This window comes from Lycorma delicatula, chromosome 11 (assembly GCF_047948215.1).
Source record: "Lycorma delicatula isolate Av1 chromosome 11, ASM4794821v1, whole genome shotgun sequence".
Lineage (NCBI taxonomy): Eukaryota > Metazoa > Arthropoda > Insecta > Hemiptera > Fulgoridae > Lycorma > Lycorma delicatula.
The window spans coordinates 82,946,721-82,971,155 of record NC_134465.1 but is presented as its reverse complement, the minus strand read 5'-3'; the positions used below and the strand labels follow the sequence as shown (position 1 = coordinate 82,971,155).

The following is a 24,435-nucleotide window of genomic DNA, read 5'->3' as shown; positions in this document are numbered from 1 at the left end:
TATCCTTAAACGATAACCCTTCAATGTCATCTGTCTCAAACAACTCTAGCCTCACCAAATATTTACCTTTTTTTGCTGGTGTCCATGCTAAAAATTGTTTGTCATTTAATTTTATCTCAATTGATTGTGAATAAGTAAATGGTTCACGTTGCGGGATGGCCTCTTCGTTAAAAACGTCTTCAATTGTCCTTTTTCTATTACAAACCTTCATGTAATTCCAGATTTCATCTACATCAGATTTTAAAAATTGTGGCTTATCTGAATCACTCAATCCTTTCGCCCCTACAAGAATCTCACTACAGGGTAATGTTTTATGTAACACATCTAAAATACCCATTTGGTTATCATCATATGCGTGAGGTAACATTACCCTAGTTCTGAGTCCTTGTATATAAATTTTTAAAATCTGAAATATAGATTTTATTTTTATTGATGGATGCGCCATAACTTTCTCTTCAGCCCTACGTAATGCTTCTTGCCAGAGGGTGATAGAAATCAAACCATACGAATAAAATAGAATAATAATATCAATTAATGTTATTGAAAGTTCATCCGGTTCCATATTAATCAACCCACCAGCTGAAGAATGTTGTAAACCGGATGGACCCGGTCTAGCTTCATTTTCTGCAGGTTCGACAGCCTCCATACCTCGTAAGATGTTTGAAATTTCACCGTTGTTAACTAATTGTACTTCTTCTTCCTCATCAGATATAATAATTCTTCTTGCTCGACTCATCTGTTTAAAAATGAATTCATTATTTAACGTTTTTAAAATAAAATTTCGTATATTTTTCGAATTTATAATTTGTTCAACCTCATCAATAAGTAACTTAAAAATATTTTTCGAAGAAATACAAAAACTAAGAGAAATGCAAACAGATACTGCAGCAAGTTCGCTAGGTAAAATATTATCAAAATCAACACATATCAATTCATTTATAGTAGCATGTGATAAATACATAATATTTCTTATACTGTACTGATTTATGATCTTACTCCTAATCACAATTTGAAGTATAAAACTATGTGGAGTAACAATTGCAATTTTCCATTGTAAACATTTCAAAATTTTTATTTCATAATTAAAAATATCATTTTTATTATATAATCCAGAAGTTAAACTAATTAAATCACTTACTAAAAAATAATTATACGCTTCAATATATTTTGAACTAATAAATAAACACACACAAGCTATTAACTTTAGTTCCGCACTTTCAATTTTTTCTTTTGATAAAAACTCATTTAAATAAATAATAGCATTTGTAGCTACACTAAAATATGAATCGTTTTTTAAACAAAGATCTCTTATCCAATTTTTAATATTAATTATACTTTCTATGTTTAAATTCTGATTAATGTTCAAATTAATTTTTGTAGTAAATGGTGATTGCTTTTTAATTAAACTTAAAAATACTCTATCCAATGTTAAATTTTCATCACACAATGCTATTACTTCATCTTGGAATGATTCTAAACAAAATAACATTTCTGAAAACATAAATTTATATTAAATGAATTAATTATTGAATTACTAAATTAGAATTTTTTTAAAAATATACAATCCCATCCCAACCCTCACCATGTAGTGGATGATATATTGCTGTAAATGGTATCGGGTTTTCTGTTATTATTACTACTGCAGTAGGAACTTCTATTCCCTCTTCATCATCAGAATCTATTGTCTCACCTACTACATCTACAAAATAGTCGGGAAACAATTGCTGGCAAACATCAAATAAGTCTCCTACTGCTAAAGATTCAAATGGAACTATACACCATTTAGTTTTACATTCATGTCCAATATTTTCACAATCACTACATACGTCGCTTTCATCAACCTCTTCTTCACTTTCATCAATCTCTTCATCAATGTCAAACATATTTTTAACAAAAAATTCATTTTTTTGTAAACACATTTTTAAAAACTATTTTATATTTATCTCTTTAAATGAAGATAACAAAGTAATTTTATTTAATCTGTAAAAAAAACAGTTGCATTACTATTTATTTTAATTTTGTGAACTAGATGTACAAGAATTGATTTTAATTTAAGCGAATAATTTTACATTTAAATATTATTTCACTTACCTCTTTAAATAAAGATGATAAAGATGATAATATAATAGTAGCAGCAAAACGTAACAGTAACAAGAGTATTAATTTTATTTAATCTGCAAAGAAAACAGTTGCATTACTATTTATTTTAATTTTGTGAACTAGATGTACAAGAATTGATTTTAAATACATAAACTGGAACAGAATTATTTTACATTTAAATATTGGCTGGAAAAATAATTATTAAATAAATATGAAATAGAATTATATTTAAGCGAATAATTTTACATTTAAATATTATTTCACATACCTCTTTAAATAAAGATGATAAAGATGATAATATAATAGTAGCAGCAAAACGTAACAGTAACAAGAGTATTAATTTTATTTAATCTGTAAAGAAAACAGTTGCATTACTATTTATTTTAATTTTATGAACTAGATGTACAAGAATTGATTTTAAATACATAAACTGGAACAGAATTATTTTACATTTAAATATTGGCTGGAAAAATAATTATTAAATAAATATGAAATAGAATTATATTTAAGCGAATAATTTTACATTTAAATATTATTTCACTTACCTCTTTAAATAAAGATGATAAAGATGATAATATAATAGTAGCAGCAAAACGTAACAGTAACAGCAAAACGTAGTATGAATCCGTTAAATTTTTGGCGGGTATTTATATGTATCGGCTATCATTATCATTGAGATAACTTTGAAAATAACAATGCTATCACCAATTGACGCAAATGCATTATCGGTTGACTTTCAAACTAGTAAACAAGGTTAATGCAAAGTCAGCAAGCACGTGTACATTTTTTTATGCCGAAGTAAGCACATTTTTTTTTTATTTTTTTTTTGATGACGTCATTGATTTTTTTTTTTTTTTTTTTTTTTTTTTTTTTTTTTTGATGACGTCATTTTTTTTTTTTTTTTTGAATTTTTTTTTTTATTTTTTTTTGATGACGTCATTGATTTTTTTTTTTGAATTTTTTTTTTTTTTTTTTTTTTTTTTTTTTTTTTATGACGTCAGAGGGGGGGGATTTTTTTTTTTTTTTTTTTTTTTGATGACGTCAGAGGGGGCGGGGGGCGGGGTGATGACGTCATTGATTTTTTTGATGACGTCATTGATGACGCTTGTCCCAGAACCGGCATTTTTACACTACTTATTTTTTGTTTATTTAATTCGGTGATTCTAACTAGAGTGCGCGCGCATGCAGTATATTATTCGCGAGTGTGTGGCGGTACTAGCGGTCACTTTAGATAATTTTTATACTTTAAACATTAATTCATTATTTAATTCTACCGCTCTCTCGCTCACTCTCTCTCTCTCTCTCTCTCTACATATATATATATATATATATATATATATATATATTATTATAATAATTTAATTGTTACTTAAATTTTATATACTTTAAATTTTTATTTATTGTAATTGAATTTTTTTTTTTTTCACTAACTATTTTGTGTGTGTGCATATATAATATATATATACGGTTTATGGATATATATATACATAATAATAAAAACAATTGTAAAAATTAAAAAATTCACAGGAAAAATATTAAAATAACTTTTTAAAAGAAAAAGACAGTTGAATTTTATTCAACTAAATAATATTAAAAAAGAAAAAAGATATTTAAATAAAGAAGGAAACAGCTACGCGGTATTTAAATATTAAATCAACTTTGAGAGAGATTTAATTTTTAAATGTATTTCTCTTGTAGAAATAGTTTTTTCGATTAATCGAAAAATTCAATTTTCATAGAGCTTCAATTTTTAAACAGATTATGACGTTGTAGAAATAGCAGGTATTTAAAAATTAATGTCCTCACCTGTCTTACATCAATAAGAAAATATTTAACTGCAGTTATTTAAAATTTAAAGAGCTCTTTAATACGATTAAACAAAAAAAAAATACTTTCAAATAATTTTAATTTTTATACATATTTTTAATGGGGATGATTACGTGTGTGAATACAGAGTGTTTCTAAAATACTGGGCTGGCAATATTTTTTCAGATTCTACTTGTAAAACTAAACGAAAAATATCCCAAACGAATAAACCGTAGAGCCATAATAAACCACATGAATAAGCCACAAATAAACCAAATTTTACGCCAAATCAGAATATGTGAAAGACAGAAACTACTCGTTTTGAACGATTTAAAATTTAAACACCTAGTGCAGTTCAAAAATGTCTTTAATCTGTAGTAGGTTTTTAAATTTTAGCATTTGGAAAAATATAGTTAAAAAAAGAGACAGACTTATAGGCCACATCCTGGAATAGTCGCTTTAATATTGGAAGGACAGGTAGAAGGGAAAAATTGTGTAGGCAGGCCACGTTTGGAATATGTAAAACAAATTGTTAGGGATGTAGGATGTAGAGGGTATACTGAAATGAAACGACTAGCACTAGATAGGGAATCTTGGAGAGCTGCATCAAACCAGTCAAATGACTGAAGACAAAAAAAAAAAATTATATTACCAAGCAATATGGTCTTTGTCCTCTTACAATGGTGCTGTTTATGTGAAACTACCCAGACTATTTTGGGGATGACGCACATATTACATCCTGTACAGCTATACTTTTGTACATACAGCCCACAATTCAAATGCTTTATTGTCAATTATAGTTTTTCTTTTGTGTTTTTTCCTTCATGTATTTATTTCAGATAGAAGGTTTTATAATGTATTTAAAATGTATGATTAATATGTAGTACAGTAATAGTATTTTGAATTTGAAAGATATATATGGAACCTAAATAAAACTTGTAAACACAATTGCTGAACTATTATTTTTATAATTATAGGTTTTTTCACATCTCTATCATTTGGAAAATAATTTATTTAATAACTACAACAAATATAGTTTTTCCTGTAAGAATAATTAAAAGTAATTGTAAAACAGAGAATTTAGTTATATACTGGAATTACAGTATAGCTACCTTGCTTAGCTAACTTATTAAATTGAGTTACAATATTACAAGAACCTTATCTTAAAAAAATGTATAAACTTTATATCAAAATACAAAACATACCGGTGAAGAGCAAAAATAAAAAACAGTGAATTCTTGCTCATAATTCATTTTCAGTAAATCAGTATATCAATAATATATTTGATATATTAATAGTTGAAACTCTATTGCTGAAAAATTTAGTTGACTACAATGTTCAGCATTTTAAGATGTACTGCTTTGCAGTTTTTTAAAATTTGTAATTGTAAATCCTGCATCTATGTCTTCCAGTCCCATGTGTGTTTCATTAAGTGGAAGAGTGATGCACTCATAAAGTGACTGACCCAGATTCCCTTTTCCCTTCTACTTGATGCATAAAGCAAAAAGTGTGAGGTCGATTACACGTAAATGTAGCAAATACTTATTGCTAGCTCAAAGAATACATGTATGATGTATCTTTGAACAATATACAACAGTATATTTCCAATATTGACAATCTCGAATTTAAAATCTAAAAACATTAAAAATGGGTATTATAACAATTAAACATATTGCTTATTTTATTATGTGTAAGCGGCTAATGAAGGCTGCGACCAAGCATCTCCCAAGATAAGGAGATCCCCTTTCACAAATGCCAACAGCTTTATGGAAGGTGGAGGAGCGATAGAAGGCAGGGCACCCTCTTGCCTTTGGAGTGTGAAACCATTCCTAAAGGTGGATGAAATCAAAAGTTTAACAGCATAGGGTGCGGAAGGCAGGGGGAAACCAGTTCATTAAAGACTTTTGTGGTATCCAGTTCCATTGGATTGCGCTTTAAGTATGGGAGTTCCTGAGAAGAAATTGTCCAGAATGGAGGATGATGCTCAGGACTGAGAGAAGTGGAAAGCATCTAATTGAAACCTGTCATACAACAGATCCACAAGAGAAAGAGAGAGATTATAACATTAATTTCATTGAAGAGAATACAGAATTAACATGGCTCTTAGCCGGTAGTTTATATTTTTAATTTAGAATGAAAATTACTGTAATAATAAAGAGTACTTTCAGGATGCATTGACTTTGTATTAGCTTATGTCTGTAGTTGTTGTAATTGATGTTTCCCGCATGTTTATCTGACCAAGAAGGGTTTATTATAACATAAGTAATCTTTATAGACAATATTTTAAAAGAATAATTAATAACGAATCAGTTCAGTCCTAGACTCTGTGTCTAGTGTTTGCCAAAGGTTTACAGACAGTATAATGTTTTTAATAATACATTCATCTTTCTCTTCAGTACACACTATCCACTAAAGGTTTCCAAAGACTCAAAAGTTAAGAAAAATAATTGGGATGAAAAATGTACGCCGAGTATATTATATCTTAAATTTATCATGAACTTAAACTGTCTAAAAATACTATGATATTCATACAAAATAATAAAAGATTCTGTTTGTTGGTAACGATTCTAAGAGTGTTTGAATTGTAATTAGTGAGATTAAGAAACCAAGGGTGCAAACAATATCTACATTCATAATCATATATTATTCTAAATGGCCCCAATTGAATATTAATATTTTGTCAATGTAGCTGCTAACAGCATTGAAATCGTAATACCTGAATAAAAAGTCTACGTGTAAATTTTAATAATATTCCATTAGTGTAAAAGATAAAGTCATGGCAGCAAGATCTTATGTTCATAGTGAAATAATATTTTTATTTTATTTAAAGCATTATATTGATTTGATTGTTCTTTTGTATAAGGATATAATGAATTCCTAATTTTTAAGCAGTTTAGTTCTATCAGCTCTTAAGATATTGTATATATAAAAGAAAATTATCAACCAATATTTGTTTTGCAAGTTTTTTCAAGATACTAGAAAAAATAGGGTACTTAAGTATCGCCACTGCAGTTACAGCTTTATTTAAAAACAAAGGAGTCAATCGGATTTCAGTGGAAAATGGGCTGATATAGAGTTTAACATAGATTCAAAACAGTCTCTTTATTAATTTATAAATATAATTTAACACTCGCTAACCTTGACTTTTGTTTTTCTTTTCCCTGTTTAGCCTCCGGTAACTACCGTTTAAATAATTCTTAAGAGGATGAATGAGGATGATATGTACGAGTGTAAATGAAGTGTATGTAGTCTTGTACATTCTCAGTTCGACCATACCTGAGATGTGTGGTTAATTGAAACCCAACCACCAAAGAACACCGGTATCCACGATCTAGTATTCAAATCCATGTAAAACTAACTGGCTTTACTAGGACTAGAACGCTGTAACTCTCGATTTCCAAATCAGCTGATTTGGGAAGACGCGTTAACCACTAGACCAACCCGGTGGGCTCGCTAACCTTGACTAATTAACAGGAGTGTTTTGATTATTTAAATAATAAATAATTGCAATAATTACTGAATTTATTAAATAAAAACTCAAAAAATTATGGTGTTAATTAGTCAAGGTTAGCGAGCGTAGGTTATGTTTGGTTAAATTATATTTATAAAATAAATAAATATAAATAACCATTTATTAATATTAATAGAGACTGTTCATTTTCCACCGAAATCCAATTGACTACTTTGTTTTTAAATAATGCGGTGGCGTTAATATGTTTTTTTTTGTCTTCAGTCATTTGAGTGGTTTGATGCAGCTCTCCAAGATTCCCTATCTAGTGCTAGTCGTTTCATTTCAGTATACCCCCCCCTCCTCCTTTAATACGTAAGTACCAAAAATAGTTTGTAATCTAATTAGCTTTTGGGAGGATGTGGGAGAATTGTAAATCCAGTCCTACATAGTTTGGTTTTACACCCAAAAAATCTTCAGATTTTTAGATAAACTAATTGTTCAACTTAAAAGATAACAGCCAGTGATGGTTTGTTTCTTGGATTACATTAAAGTATATGATTTGATGCACAAACATACATTTATTAAAAAATGAAAAAAATTGTTACACATGTAGCTGGCATGCTGTGTTTGGTCAAATGTCAGATATTTGTAGATATTCATCATAAACCTCTAAATAGTGCAGTTCAGAGTGTTTGAATGATAGTAAGAAATAAATTTTAACAGGGACTTTAGAATTAGAATAGACATTAGGAGTTTCATTAGAAGAAATACTAGAATTCAATTTTATTTAAGGTAAAAGTTATAAAAATTTCTACTTAGTCTGACTCAGCTTTTACTTTAAATTGCACTCCATAAGTTGACAATGGTAGTGCTGTGTATTTTTGATGATTGAAGATTAGTAAAGAGTACAGAAAGTACTAGAGATTGGAAGATGTATCAGTAGAGGTGCGTAAAACTATGCAAACTATATTGCGTATACCAATCACTCTTTAAATAACACAAAAGATGCTAAAGAGAGTTGAGGAAGGAAGTTATTACAGAAAATGTTAGATAGGGGATACATTGTAAAGGGATTACATTTAAAGAAGAATCATAGAAGTAAGTAAAAACGGACGATATGTTGACATGATAAGAGGAAGGAGTTACATTCAGTTGAAGAAATATGCACTCAGCGATTGAGATAAATGGTATCTATCAACTGGAGAGCCAGTTGGTGCCTACAAACTGCCCTCCATTATAATATATTAATGATATAAATTTCACCCCTAAAATCTCAGTTTCCAAGACTATGAATTCAGGAAATATTATTATTATCTTTTATGACCGCATAGGATCACTTTAGTCACTCCATTACCCAAGTCTCTTTGATAGGTTTGGGCCTTGCGGTCCTCCCAGTACTTTTCCATATCTTCCAATCTTTGTGCCCTTTCTAGAGTTGAAAGCAAACATTTGTTGTAAGTTTTTCTTGTGAGTGTGATGCAAGTATTTTTGTTCTTAAGTTTCTTTTTTAATTTTATAATATCTGTGGTGTCTTCTGGTGTAAGACCAATTTCTTTCAGATCCTTTCTTATTTCTCTATTCATCTGCATCCTGTCTTGGTGTTTTTCAAGTTGAGATTGTACTGTACTAGCTGTTTCAGAAGTATTTAATTTTGTATCCTCATGATATCTTCAAAGAATGTTAATCATGTTGGTTTTTGGGACATAAATTCTGTCTTTTCAAATGATATCTTGAGACCAATTTTATTTACAATGTTTTGAAGTTCTAATATCTGTGATTTAGCTTTGTCAATGTCATTTTCTAGCAGTGCCAAGTCGGCAAAACCAAGACAATTTGTTTTGATTTTTACTTTTGCAGGCATTTTTTAAGTCATTCCCTCATCATTTCTATCATTTCTAGAGCACAGTTGAATAATAGTGGTGAGAACGTATTGCCTTGGCGCAGTCCTGTTTTCATCTCAAATGGTTCCAAAAGCACGCCTCTGCATTTTATCTTTGACTTAGTGTTTGTGAGGGTCAGTTTTACATGTTTACTAATTTTGTATGTAGTGCGATGTGTCTTAGAATTTTTATTAGGGATTCTCTGTGAATGCAGTCATAAAATGTCATCAAATGTTATCACCATGTCTCTGTTTCTAGTTTTACAAAACATATATTATTTTTATACAGAGTGTTTGAAAAGTTGCTCTGCAGTATGCTTTAGAATTATGTGGTGAATTATGCTCTTTTGACTTTAGGTTGGTTGCCCCATGGGTTTGTTGGGTATTGCTCAGTAATAGAAAAAGACATCAGTTGTTGAGTTGTGATTGAACGTGCTTTGTTTCTTTTCGTTTGTTGGAATCATTTATTGCAAGAAATGTAATGGTTCTTTTGGTAGAGGTCATATTTTTCTTGTCGAATACACCTTTCATAAAGGCACAAGTTTTCTGAAAAATTTCAGGCGACAGGCTCTGTTAAGATGCTGATCAAAGTTGAAGACCACTTAAATTAAACAAACAGAAGATGCTTGATATATCGGATGCTATGGTTGAAATTCTACCAAAGTCAATGTGTAAGTTATCACAGCAGCAAGATATCAGACTTGCTACCGCACATAAAACTGTAAGAAAAGAACTGAAACTTTCCCCTTACAAAGTAATGTTTGTTCAAGAACTGAAACCTACAGATCGAGCAAAAGAATAAATTGTTTCAATGGTTTAAACGTTTTATCAACCAAACTTCCATAGGTATCCTCAACATTAGATTACAACATTACATCTGGGAAGGTATATATATTAATTCACAAATTGCATGATTTTAGGTGACAACTGACTCCAATTAGACGAAGCAAAAATTGGAGCCTGGATCAGTGTGAGTAGAACATGCATTGTGGATCCAATATTCTTTGAAAATTCAGTTAATAATGATCGTTAGATGAGTTGCAGGATTTATCGAGTAAGGTGGTGTCTCACTGAGTTCTGGTTTGGATATATCAATTTTTTCTATTGGTTTGTACAATGGACAATTATGATTTGGTTTCTGATATGATTTTCTTACATCTGAGATTTGGTGATTGGACAGTTTTTTAATCTTGAGTTTTTATTATTTAATATTAGTAATAAGGGCTGTATTTGCTTCTTGCCATCCCTTTGGGAGGCCTCCTGTTTACAAGTAGAGTATATTTAATCTGTTCTTATAATTGGTGCATTGTTTTTGTTATTAATAGGTATGGTGTATGTTATCTTTAGTTGATAGCATTGTGATGGCTATTGTTTATATTAATTTTGATAGCACTGACTATTATAACTTTACATGGTGTTAAGGTTGCCCTGAAACAAAGTGTATGAAGGCTGAGAATCTTTATTAGAGATCTTGGATCTTGATTCCCATACGACTAAGGAGGATGTAGTGAGGGAGACTGCAGAGATGGAAGGGAAAGTGGTGCAGACCCTTAAGTTGAGACCTGCCTACTCGGGAATGCAGATGGCTACATTGAAAATTAACAAGAGGGTGGTGGAGAGGGTGGGGCACCTGTGAGTTGGATGGTGATGTGCAGGGTAGCACTAGATAAGGAGCTAGAAAGGTGCTTCTGTTGTTGGGACCGGGGCCGTAAGGCCTCTAAGTGCCAGGGTCCTGATAGAACCAAATCTTGTTTTAACTGTGGAAAAGATGGACATTTCTGCAACCTGCAAAAAGTGTGATGTGGAAAGCCATAGGTATGAAAGCCCACTATGTAGACAATAAAAATCTTGCAATTAAATACTAACAGGTCTGGGCAAGCCCATGACTTGTTATGGGCTATGGGAAAGGAAATTGGTGGAGACTTGCTGATGGTCTCGGAACCCAATAGAAGAAGAGTGCCAAATGCTAGATTGTTTACAAATCTCGTAGGAGTGGTTGCCATGGTTGAAAGTAGGAGTCATACAACCAGCAGTAGTGGTGGCAGATGATTTTTTTGGGTTGCAGTGGCTGGATGGTACCTGTTCAGCTGTTATGTTCTTCAAACATACCGTTAGAGGAATTCTCTTTGTTTTTGGAAGAGCTGGCTCCTGAGGTTAGAAGGATAAGAAGCCCAATAATAATAGATGATTTTAATGCCACGAGTCAGGTGCTGGAGTTGCTAACGAACGGGGAAGGCAGCCTGCTGAATCGATGGCCTCCCTGAGAATGGTGTGTATGAATTTGGGGTAAATACATTCCACAGGAGAGGAATGGGGTCAGTTCTGGACCTGACATTTGTTAGTGAGTCGCAGGTTGGTCTTACTCAATCGCGACTTTTGGAGAGTGAGACGCTCAGCGACCACAGCTGTATTGAAGTGATTGCTGGGCATCCTCGACGTGAATTATTAGAGAATATACGGTCCACAAGGAACAAGATGAATCAGGAAGGGTCCTGGATAATGAGGAGCTATCAAATACCTGTCCTGAGGAAGGTGGAGAATTAGGATAAGACCAAATTAGAAGAGGTGCATCAGACTATAGTGGAAGCCTGTAGAGAGGTCCTTGAAAACAGTCGGAACCGGTCAAGGCCATTGATAGATCCAAGAAGGAGAAGTGGCAGCGATAAGTTGAACGAGAACGTGTATCGTATAGTCATGGGCAGGTTTGGGAGGGCTTTGCCTAGATTGCCCAGGGCTCAATTGGGGGAAACCCTTCTAGAATTGTTTCTCCAGGATGGTAATTGGAGGCGCCGGGAGATTGTTGCTGAGGAGATTCCTCGGTTTACGGCAGAAGAGTTAGAATATGCGTTCACTAAGCTCAGGCCGCATGAAAGTATGGGTCCTGATGGATTCACGGCCAAAGCCAAGAAAGTGATTGTGGAGGCATCCCCTATGTCACTATTGGAACCATTTAATCAGGCAATATGTAGGGAGAGTATCCCAATGACGTGGAATGCGGCCTGATTGGTTCTGGTTTCGAAGGAGGGAGGGCTTCAGGCCAATTTACCTAATTAATACGTTGAGGAAGTTGTTTGAGTCCCTCCTTACCAGGAGACTGGAAATGGAGTTGGTGCAGCGGGTTGTGCTGTTCTGAAGACAGTATGGCTTCAGGAAGGGACAGTCCACTATTGGCAGAATTAAGTGTTATAGAAATGGTCAATTATGCTGCAAAGGAGCCGAGACACACTAGGAAGATACCTTTAGTAATCTTAGTCGACACTAGAAATGCATTCAATAGCATTAAGTGGAATGCTATTTTAGATAGTCTGATCTCGATGTTGTATGCAGCCCCGGTATCATCAGAGACCCTTGGGGTCACAAGAAACCGAATGAGATGGACACGACTTATAGATGGCTAATGATACGAGTGGCGCAGGTGTACCGCAATATTTCGCTTGAGGCAGTGCTGGGGATAGCCGGGATGCCTCCACTGAATTTGTTTGCAGAGGAAAGGCGAAATTGGTATCAGGGAACGGAGAGAGCTGTGGCTAGGACTGCCCTGTTAGCATACTAGGTGGAACGATGCATCAACTAGTCACTGGAAGTATAAGTTAATCCCATGTATTAGAACCTGTTGTGAAGGAAGCACGGGGAGACGAACTTTTGGATGGTCCAATGGTTATCGGGCCATGGATCATTCAATAAGTTCCTGTACGCCAGGAAGGGAAGCATGACCCGGGATGTCAATATTATGGTCTCCCAGAAGACATCGAACACACTTTCTTGGAGTGCTCAAGGTGGGCGGCGATGCAGCCAGTTAGTGGACAAACCTCCCTAGAGGAAGTGATGGAAAGGATGCCTAATTCTGATGATGAATGAAACAGGTGTTGTACATGGTTCCTACCAAGATAAATGAGGAAGAGCATTAGAGGATAGTATATTGCTGGTGAGTGATGATGTGGGCCAGCTCCTGTGGTTGGGCAGCAGGGGTTCAACTGAATAGTCACTGCTGGGTGTCCTCAGGGGATGCCTGAAGCTGTGGCTCGCAGGCTACACAGGTGTGACCATTGATATGCATGATGGTGATGTAAATTTTATTACGTGGTTCTATCATCACAGCGTTGGGAGGGAGTGACGTTTTAGTGGGTCCACCATGCATTGTGTTTTAGTGAACCCCACACGCCCAGTATGTACAGGCTACTGGTATTTGGTTGAGGCAAATCTTACGACGTAAAACCTACGACATAATCTTCAGACGTAAAACAAAAAAAAAAAAATGGTGATCCTTATTGTGCTGTTATAACAAACACTATTAGTCAGTTAGGAAAGTGGAAATCATTCACGGTTGGTTCCAATAAGATGGTGCCACAGCACTGACTTTTTCAAAATACCTTTGGTGAATGATTCATTTTGAGAGGTTTGTGACTTGCACAGTTGCCCAATCTGACTCCCTTAGTTTACTTTCTATGGGGGGGAGTCAATGAAATAAGCAGAGTATCACAACAGGCCCTGCACGATTGATGAGATAATAACGGCATATGTACGAGACATTCTAGTACATCAGCTGGTTAAAGTGTTTGAAAACAAATTGAAACCTGTGCAGTGTTGTATTGATGAGGTCATTTTCAGTACCTTTTATAAACTACTTCAGTTATTGTAATATCTGTTTCTATAAAATAATGAAATTAAAAAAAATTTAAAGTAATAATTAAGAAAGTTTTGTCGTTGCACTGTCATAATTCCAGTGTACAACAACTTTCCGAACGTTCTATATTCAATTTATATGTAAAGAATAGCAAACAGGAAAGTTAAGCAGAATTTTGTGGTACATAAGTTAAAATCTAATGTGTTAAATAAAGATGGTTCACTGATTTATGAAAGAAAAGGTTGATAGGTGGGTAGAATATATTGTGGAGATTTATACGGAGGAAATAAATTATAAACTGGTGTTATAGAGGAAGAAGAGGATGAAAAGGGAGTTACAATATTAAGGTCTGAATTTAATAGAGCATTAAAGAATTTGAATGGGAGAAAGGCTTCTGGGATAGACAGGATACCTGCAGAATTACTGTGCAGTGCAGGGGTGGAAGTGATAGGTATATATACAAGCTGGTGTGTAATATTTAAGAAAAAGGGGAAATTCAGTCAGACTTCAGAGAGACATTATTGTCATGATACCAAAGAAAGCAGGAGCAGATAAATGTGAAGAATACAGAGCAGTTAGCTTAACTACTCGTGCATCAAAAATTTTAACTAGAATTCTGTATAGAAGAATTGAGTGGAAAGTGGAAGAAATGTTAGGAAAACACCAATTTGGTTTCAGGGAAAGTATAGGGACTAGAGAAGCAATTTTTGCACTCAGATTAATATTAGAAGGAAGATTAACGAGAAACAAACCAACGTACATGGCATTTATAGACTTAAAAAAGGCATTTGATAGTATAAACTGAAATAAAATGTTTAGCATTTTAACAAAATCAGGATTCAAGTATAGAGATAGAAAAACAATTGCTAACATTTACAGGAATAAACTGCATCAGTAATAATCGAAGAGCATATGAAAGAAGGAGTAAGAAAAAAGGGAGTCCGACAAGAATGTTCCCTATCCCTGTTACTTTTTAATCTTTACATAGAACTAGCAAGCAGTTAATGATGTTAAAGAACAGTTTAGATCTGGAATAACAGTGTAAGGTGAAAAGAAAAAGATGTTATGATTTGCTGATGGTGTAGTAATTCTAGCTGAGAGTAAAACAGATTTAGAAGAGACAATGAATGGCATTGTCCTACAAGAACTACCACATGAAAATAAACAAGAGTGAAACGAAAGTAATGAAATGTAGTAGAAATAAAGTAGATGGACCACTGAATATAAAATCAGGATGAGAAAAGACTATGGAAGTAGTCGAATTTTGTTATTTGGAATGTAGAATTACTAAAGATGGACAAAAAAAAAGCAGGAGCAATAATATATAATGCCGAATAGCACATGTGAGAAATATGCACATATTTCTCAGTCAGAAATATAATTTATTTACATCAAAAATTAATTTATACATCAGAAAAACATTTTTGGAAGTATATGTTTGCTCCAAACATATACTATGAAGCTATGCTCCATAGCTTTATATGGAATTGAAACTTGAGCATTTGGAGTATATGAGAAAAAAAGATTAGAAGCTTTTGAAATGTGGTGCTATAGGAGAATGTTAAAAAAATCAGAAGGGTGGATAAAGTGACAAATGAAGAGGTGTTGCAGGAAATTGATGAAAGAAGCATTTGGAAAAATATAGCTACAAGAAGAGACAGACTTATAGAACACATCTTAAGACATCCTGGAATAGTCACTTCGATATAGGAGGTACAGGTAGATGGGAAAAATTGTGCAGGTAGGCAACATTTGAAATATGTAAAACAAATTGTTAGGGCTGTAGGGGGTATACTGAAATGAAATTACTGGTACTAGATAGATAGGGAATCTTGGAGAACTGCAACAAACCAGTCAAATACTGAAGACAAAAAAAATGTAGTCTTTTTAAACCCTTTCAAGAATTAGGAGATCGTCCTCCACATCAAAATAAAGAAAAAAACTATATCAGCATTTGTCTGGAAACGCTTAGTTTTCCAGCTATCTGCAATTTTGTATTTTTAACATAAAAATGTATTTCTCAGGAATGATTCATCGTTTTGAGCTGATATTTCACATACTGCTTGGGTACCTAGATGTTTACTTCCACAAAAGTAATGAACCTGATCTCTCAATCCATTTCAAAATGGCAGTCATGTAAACTTTGTAATTGTTAATATCTTGCCAGTGGCTTGTTTATTTAAATGCTATATTATCCTAAATGCTATGTTTATTTAAATGTTATGTTATGGGCTTAGTGCATAAAACGCTTAGTGCGTTTTATGACACAGAAAATAACAACTTATTTATTCAAATCTGTTATAAAGTTATTTAGAAATTCTTAAAGTGAATCACTCTAGATTAAAAAACCAGTTTTCATTTCCTCCCAAATAAAATTAAATAACTCAACAAGATCTCAACTGGAATAATTTTATTAATATTATCATGCAATACATTATAATAGTTTAATAATATTGAAAATATTACAATAAAATAAAATATTACTGAAATCATGAAAATATTAAATAATAATATTGAAAAATAATTTGCATTACATGTTTTTCATTTAATGAACAGAGAATGATTATTAGACAAACTAATTTTTTTTTCAATTAAAATTTGAATTCTTGAAACAGTTCTTATAAATAAACTCTCTGTATATTAATTTTAATTTGAACACAGATATTATTTAATAAAAAATATCTTTAGAAAAAAATCATACCTGTACAATTAGTGAATATAGAGTATGGCCTCCTTTATTCTTAATTATTTAATGTACACAATTTGGCATCGATTCAACAAGTGTACTATTTTTTATTTATGCGCATTTGGTTATTTCCTCATCATGAAACCATAGTGATATTATTGCTTTAATGAGGTCAATTTTTTTAAGTACAATTCATTTTTGACAGTTGTTTTTTGACTATTGCCCAAAAATTTTCAATTGGTTTTAAGGCCTGGCCACAGAAACACTTTATTGTTTTTTTTTTGGGAAAAATTTTATTTTTTTGGCAGCCTAGCATGGCACCAAATTGCCTTGTGGGAATTTGTTTAGAAGTTGTGACACAATCCTTTCCTTCAGAATCTTGATGTAGCCATCAGTCTTCAACATAACATCTGCTGGAAGTAATGAACTAGGGGGCTTCAAATGTGAAACAACCCCAAAACATTTTTTCCAGAGATGTGTAACTAACTGTTGGATATAGGCCAATGATGTATTTTAATCTGATACTTTTCTAACAGATGGAAACCTTTGCCTCTGAACATAAAACCTTGACTTGTTGGAAAACATAACATTTTTCCAGTCTTCTTTGGTTTAGTTGGCATCTACTTTGACCCACAAGTCTTTTTTTGCACATTGCTGGTGTTAAAAGCTTTTTAGCTGGTTTCACAAGTAGCATGTAAAAATACCATGCTTGACCAGGATTCGAACTTGGGACTTCCAGATGAAAAGCCCGAGCATATATATATATATATATATATATATATATATATATATGACATACACACACACACACACACACACATTATATATGGTAGGCATTTGGTATATATGTGGTAAATTGTAGTTAATAACTTTTTAAACCCAAAAAAGTCATTAAAAGAAAATTGAATAGAAAGTACAATACATCAAAATCAAAAATTTTGTATTATACCTGTCTAAAAGTGAGCTATATCATTATATGGTCAGTCAGTCTGGTCAGCTCCTTTTTTTTCTAAATATATCTTGGAGGGGACTTAATCTTGTAGATTCTCAGTTAGGGAAGTATTATGATAAATATGGAAATAGAATAGATAATGCAAGGTTAGTATTTCACTTCTACAGATAACTGCAATTAAATGTCTGGGAAAAATTAATTTTAGTCATTTTGTATTACTACATATTACTGAGTATATTGTATTCATTTATAACTTTAAGGCGTAACATAACTTTATGTAGCATGTCAAAATTAATCTCATTTTATTAATTCTAGCTGTAATAATTATACTAACAGGACATTATTAAAGTATGCTAGTATGTTAAATACATACTAGTATGTAGCTAGTAACTAGTAGTAGCTAGTATGTTAAATAAATACCAAAGAACAGTTTTCCCTCACATAATTATTATAAGAATAAAAAACTGGAATTTTCAGGAAAAAGCTAAGATCTTTGTTTAAAATACCTGACTTGCCATTAAATTATTTAACTTTTCATATGAGTAAGTAAAATTCAGCTTATATAATGTTCTTTTGATTTCTTTAATATTTTTTTTTTTTAAATTGTAACTGAATTACTTAGTTGTTTTACAATATGTAAAAGGGTTTTAGAACTTTTGACATTGCCTTCACTTAACAAATTTGAAAAATTACATCTTTTAATTTAAAATATGTAATTTTTTAAATTAAGTTTCAATGAAAGCTTTTTAATGAGTTAGCATGCAATAAAAATTTACTTTAATTATTAGAAAATTAGAAGCATTTATAAAAAGTATAATTATAAAGACCCGAGATACATATGTATGTCTCTCATGATATAACATGTGTTATATCACGTTTTATAATGGCCAGTTTTTTTTTTTTTTTTTTTTTTAATTAAACACGATCATATAGGAAGGAAACTAAGCACAGTAAATTTTTAATTAAATTCAAAGATCTGGTTTTACGTGATCGTACAATGTCATGTACAAAATTCCTCATACGGATATGTTTAAATTTAGCGGTTCAAGCGAGGAAAATTTTGGGAAAAAGTAGGTTTTTAATACTGCAGCAGGGCAAAGTAAAGCAGCTTTTTTAAGCTCAAAAAAATGACTATAATTTATTTAAAGTATTGATTGTTTTGTGTATTATTAGAAGTATAAAATTTACTTTTTTTAATTTACAAAAGGCTAAAAGAAATATTGTGTAATAAGACTACAATATCATGTAGGCTGACAACCGCGTGACATCAGTTGTTGAAATTTCTGTAGATGAGTGAAGTGCGAGGTTAGTATTCCACTATTTAAGTGATGTTTATTTTTTAATGTCAATATTTTTTCGTTTTGTGTTACTTTTTTCCCAGTGTTAAAAATGCATAGGTATTGATGTAATTGTATTTTATTTCTATTTATATGAAATTGAATGTGTAATTGTGTAACTTGTAGGCTAGGTTTTAATGGATTTAATAAAAAATAATCCGTGTTAATTTCTTTTGATATAAGGAAAATTTTTTTTACTTTAAAATCTACTCTTTGAGGTTGGTGAAGGTATATTTTTTATACTTCATTCTGGCTACTTACGTGTTTGTTTCTTTTCTGTAGACATTAGGCTACCCATTTTGACATTTGGTGTCACAGTATCAAAAATACATCCGTTAATATAACCAGATAGTATGGTATAATTGTTTAACATATATTATTATCATTTTTCTTAGTAATTGTTTATTTCTATAACGAGCAATTTTCAGCAGTTGCATGCTGTGTTTTGTTATATCAAATAACAACGTATTAAACTCAATTTAACGATTTTATAGTTAAGTTCAGTTGAAACTTTTATGTTGTAATTGTGTTTTGTTTTTTAGAACGCCCTAAAATTTTTTATCCATTAATTTTTTTTTTACTTGTTTAATTTTATCTACTCCAAGAAAAACTATTATCATGTTACACTATTATATATTGCTAAACCATGCATGCATATTACTCATTGTAAATTATTAATAATTATTTGTAGATGCATTTACTTTTATAATACTTAAATTCAGTAATTGAATAATATGTGTTGTAAGCAGATTATTTTATTAACTTTGTTAGGCATTTTCAGACTACTTATAAATAAATCCTTGCACAGTTGTAATTGTTAGCTAAGTACATGTTAAGTTGCTGTGAAGTCGTATATTGTGTACAGAATGTAAAGATATTTATTATGATTTTAGGTTATGTGTATTTTGGTTTGATGTAGATAGTGTTCTAAAAATGATGTATGATTCTAAAAATGCTTGTGAATTAGCAGCTACTGATTTTGCTAGTAAAAGAGAGTACAACCAAATTCTCAATCATTGGCTTGTTTGTTATATTCCCAATCATTTGCTTGTCTTATGATACTGACTTAAAATGTAGACTTATACAAAGTACTTTGTTGTTTTGTTATTTCTAGAACCTTTGCTGCATTGGTGGTGTGTGTATATATGTAAAAAAATAAATTTTAGTTTACGTACTGAATTTTTATTTTTTAAAAGTATTTTATGAATTTGTTTTCTTTGCTGTAAAGAGTCAGTGTGAGAAAAAGTAGTTTGTTAGTTGGATAGCTTCTGTTCAAAATTTTTATAGTTTCCACTTGATCAATTTTACTGTTGAAAGTTAAGTAATTTATCTTGATACTAACGTTGCTAAATGTGCTGTATATTTTCTTCCCCATTTATATGTTTGAATATACTGAACATTTATTTATTCATTCAGAACATTTACTCTATTGCATTAATTTTGTAACAAGAATTTCTCATTTTTTATAATGCAAATAGCTATACAATTATTTAATAATGCATATTATATGGCGATGGTTGTAGATCTTAATATGGCAACAGTATATCTAAATGAATGAAAAAGACAATGGAAATATATATTTTTTTCATTATTATATACATATTCTTGAAAATGGCTATGCAAATTTTAAGATTTGTTGCTTGTTTGACCACCTACCAAAACGTAAGGAATGCATGTACATAATACACAAAATTTCATATAAATATTGGTTCAGTTTTTTTCCAGTAATAGCTGCTAAAATATTTAGTTGTCAGTTACAGATACAATTTGTGTATTTATGTGTAATTTCACTAGTTGTGATAATAGAACTTGGTATTAAAATTGTTTATATTAAATTAAAAATTAGATTCCAAAGTTATATTATCAACAATTTTTACTTTTATTTTATAAAACTAAAAGTTCAGTTTTTTAAGAAAAAAAGTATTTATCAGCCAAGTGTACAAGTTATTTTCCTGGTATTATTTTAATAATTTGAAATGTATTAATAATTTTAAAAAATCTAGAGAGTATTTTATAGTGGAATGTTAATTTTATACATTTTAGATATCTTTAATTTTTTTTATCAATATAATTTATAGTAATTTGTGGTTAAATACTCATTTATTCATTCATTTGAAAATTTCAATGACAATTTGAAGATTCAAACCAAAGAACACTTGTTTAACAGTTAATTTCATTCATATTACAACAGCATATTCATTTTTTGAAAATTTATGTATTCCAAAGATTGTTTATATTAATTGTGTAATAATTTTAGCATGTTATTTCAATTTTCAAATGAAGAGTTCGCAGATATTGATTCAGTTTTTTTGTTTTTTTAAAATTAAAATTCCCAGACTGCAGCAAGTGAATATGAGCAAACATTTTAAAATAAAATAGTTCCTAATCATATAACATTTTATTAGCCTGAGCAAAAGAGTATTATTCTATTAATACAGCACGTTTATCAACTCAGCACTAGGAAAATTTCACTTAAAACAAGTATATATTGAGAGAGTACAAGTACACTGCAATGAGAGAAGTAATCATGGGGGATTACTTTCATGAAAGCAGTACTTTACAAAGCATATTTTAATTAAAGACTTGTAACATAATTTTTTTTCCTAAACAACTAACATTATTAATACAGTTTCATTTGATATTTTATGCATTTGTATGTTTTAAACCATTTTTGCATTTAACGAATTTTATTTATTCAAAATATAAAAAAAAAGAAGTTTTACGATAGATGTTTATTCAATTTCATAAAGTTTGCTTCATAATTATGGAGATATAGCTTTGAGGGTTAAATTTCAACATTTTTTAGTCAAATTACTGAGCTCCTACATTTTTATCATAATTAGATGTGCAGAATCTGTTTACATATAGTAGAAATTTGGAAAATAAATTTTGGCAGCTGAAACTGAAAAACAAAATGTTTTCAGAGCTATTTGTTTTAACTTGTATGAATGATTTTTGAATTTTGTCATTTACATGCGGGGCAGTGTTTTTCTTGTTTACAAGGTGTAATTAAAGTTTTTTCAATTTTGATTTTGTATAGTAATTTTCTGTCTTAGAGTTTTATACATGCTACTGCTCACTTTGCTTGCTCCAAAAAGTAATTTTTAAAAATCTGTCGCAATAGTATCCAGTTAGTATATTAATATACTAATATATTAAGTGTATTAATCCATATTTGTGCATGTATGTTTGGTGTCAATGCTTTACATTAAATATATTATCTGAATTTGAAGCTATCATTCTTTTAAAAAATCATTTTTAATCTTCATCGATATACTTTTACACAAAGCCATTAAAAATTTTCATAGATAATAATAATATAATATGATTCATTTAAATTCAGAAGTATGATTTTAGGTGTAAGTTGGTTTATTGACTTAAAATAAAAAAAAGTCAAGTGGTGGTATTAAAATGAATAAGTACCACAAATGTTAATATTTGAATGAAGCTAAGCGTGTGATAATATTTAGATATTCATTTCAGGAATACTAATGATATATGTTTATCATCTTTGAAGTTTAGTTTGTTGAATTACTAATTGCAATAATAGTAGAGTTTTATTCCCAATGCAGGTTTTTTTATTTACTTTACCCATAATTTATTCATATTTCCACATATAGGATCCTTACCTAAAATTAATAATAGTAAATAATGGAATTTAATAAAAAAATACAAAAATTAAAAACAGATTTAGTATCAGTTTTTAAAAATGTCAAATTTCACGGAGCTATTGATCTGTTCCTTTGTCATTAGTTAATGGTTGTGTTACTGATTTCATCATAAAACTGTTTAATCACTAATTTTGTTAGAGGATTGGTCATTTATTATTGATAAAATTAATATAACATTTGATTATTGTGAACCGATTCAGTCTAATAAATACTGTAATTATTTAAGATTTATATATATGGAAGTATGAAATAATATTTAATTAATTAATTCAAAAAAGTAAATACTTAAAACATTTTATTGACTGAAGATGCAAAGTACATTAAAAACTACTTTTGTTGTTGCTTAGGTGATTTCTAGTAGGCTCCTTCTTGTGGTTTACATTAATGTAATATAATGATTCATTATAATATTAGGGTCAAATTCTTTGAAGTTTAGTTTGCTGAAGTATTTCTCTCTTACAGCATTTTTCCTCAGCTTCCTTAAAGTCCATCTCCCTCACAGTAGAAGTTAGTGTAGTAGTTGTCTGAGGGATACGGTCTTATCTCATTCTTTCAAGTTTCAAGTTCTTCTTCTTCGACTGAATCAGGAAACCTCTACGCTGAATTAGGAAACTAAGCTTCTGACTAAAGATTACAACAAAAAATAACCAACTGTATAAATAAATGTGAAAATAATATATTAATAATATTAGTTTTATTCAGTATGAAACAATATAGAAAAGTAGTACTTAATGCCTCAGTTTCATGTCTAGTTTTATTGCCAAAACATTTTTTGCTTCATGCATGTTGTGATAACTGCTTATCTTTTCTAATAACACCCACCATGTTCCTCTGTATCCTGTCAAATATATATTACTTATGCACTGTCTCTTTGTATAATTTAAGCTAGTTTAACATTTATATTTGTTTTTATATTAATCTGAACATCTTGTCAGCAAACTCAAAATCCTCATTCACGATAGAGTAAACAATGAATTAAATATCTGACAGTCATTAAATAATAACAGACAATGTTTGAATGAGAAACCTGTTTGACTATTTGAGCTGTATGTGTGGAGATCAGCAACATTGTATGATCTGTGTTCTGCATCGAGTGGTTGATGGGGTCTGCATGTATTCTGTTCATTTTCAATACTTGTTTATTATTTGAAAGCATAAAATCAGCTGTTGTTTTTTGATGAATGATTGATTTGTACAGAATGAATTGTAAGAATAATTTGAGTTTTTAACATGAATAGACAAAATTTACAAATTTTTTAAACGAAGCGCATTCTAAATGCACATTAATGTTATCAAAAGAGATTAGAAATACAGTATGTAGAAAATAATTTTAAATGTGTATGGCGCCACTATGAAAGAAAATAGGACAGAAATACACTAGTATTGGTGAAATGGTAAGATTGTACATTATGTATTGCTATTTAAGAGATGTGCTTGTTTGGGTAGTATGAAAAGTGCTTAAAGAAGCTTACAAAGTTTCAAAATTACTTATGTATTTTGAATAGATTGTTCATTTTGATTGTAAGCATGAGAGATTTCAAGCCTGTTTGCTATTGTTATTAATCTTAGACTTATTTTACTGGTTTATCCCGTTTTGTATACATACATTTTTAGTATGTGTTGTTTAGCTATCATTTAAATGTAGGCTAGGTATGTTGTAGTTTTATTAAGATAGTTTTTTAAAATAGTAGTTGTTGCAGTAAAACCATAATATTTATAAGTTACAATTTTTGGTAAAAGTTGCATAGAAATTCAACACTGTGGAACGTAGGGAATGAAATAAAGTTTTCCCATTGCTTCTTTATTCAACTAAGTTTAATGTAGCATATCTACATAATAAGCTCCACAAAATGAATAACATTCAGCCCTAAAAATAACAGAACAATGACATTTCGATTTAAAACAAAATGGTATTCCAATTAAACTGTG

The 24,435-nt window shown here is 30.7% G+C and overlaps 1 protein-coding gene and 1 long non-coding RNA gene across 12 annotated transcripts in view; one reads left to right on the top strand and one right to left on the bottom strand.

The window, feature by feature from the left end:
* Positions 1–18,748: 18,748 nt before the first annotated feature.
* Positions 18,749–24,435, top strand: part of LOC142332356 (uncharacterized) — a 93,742-nt gene continuing 88,055 nt past the window's right edge. For 9 of the 11 annotated variants that reach the window (XR_012758279.1, XR_012758277.1, XR_012758272.1 and 6 more), the window contains exon 1: positions 18,749–18,803. The gene's annotated coding sequence lies outside the window, so the exon portion shown is untranslated. Of the gene's footprint in view, positions 18,896–24,435 lie in introns of all 11 variants that reach the window. The other 2 variants (XR_012758274.1, XM_075378761.1) reach the window with 1 other exon arrangement.
* The window catches only part of LOC142332357 (uncharacterized), a 37,723-nt gene continuing 36,072 nt past the window's right edge, over positions 22,785–24,435 (bottom strand). The window contains exon 4 of the long non-coding RNA XR_012758280.1: positions 22,785–23,130. This is a non-coding gene — a long non-coding RNA (uncharacterized LOC142332357). The remainder of the gene's footprint in view (positions 23,131–24,435) is intronic.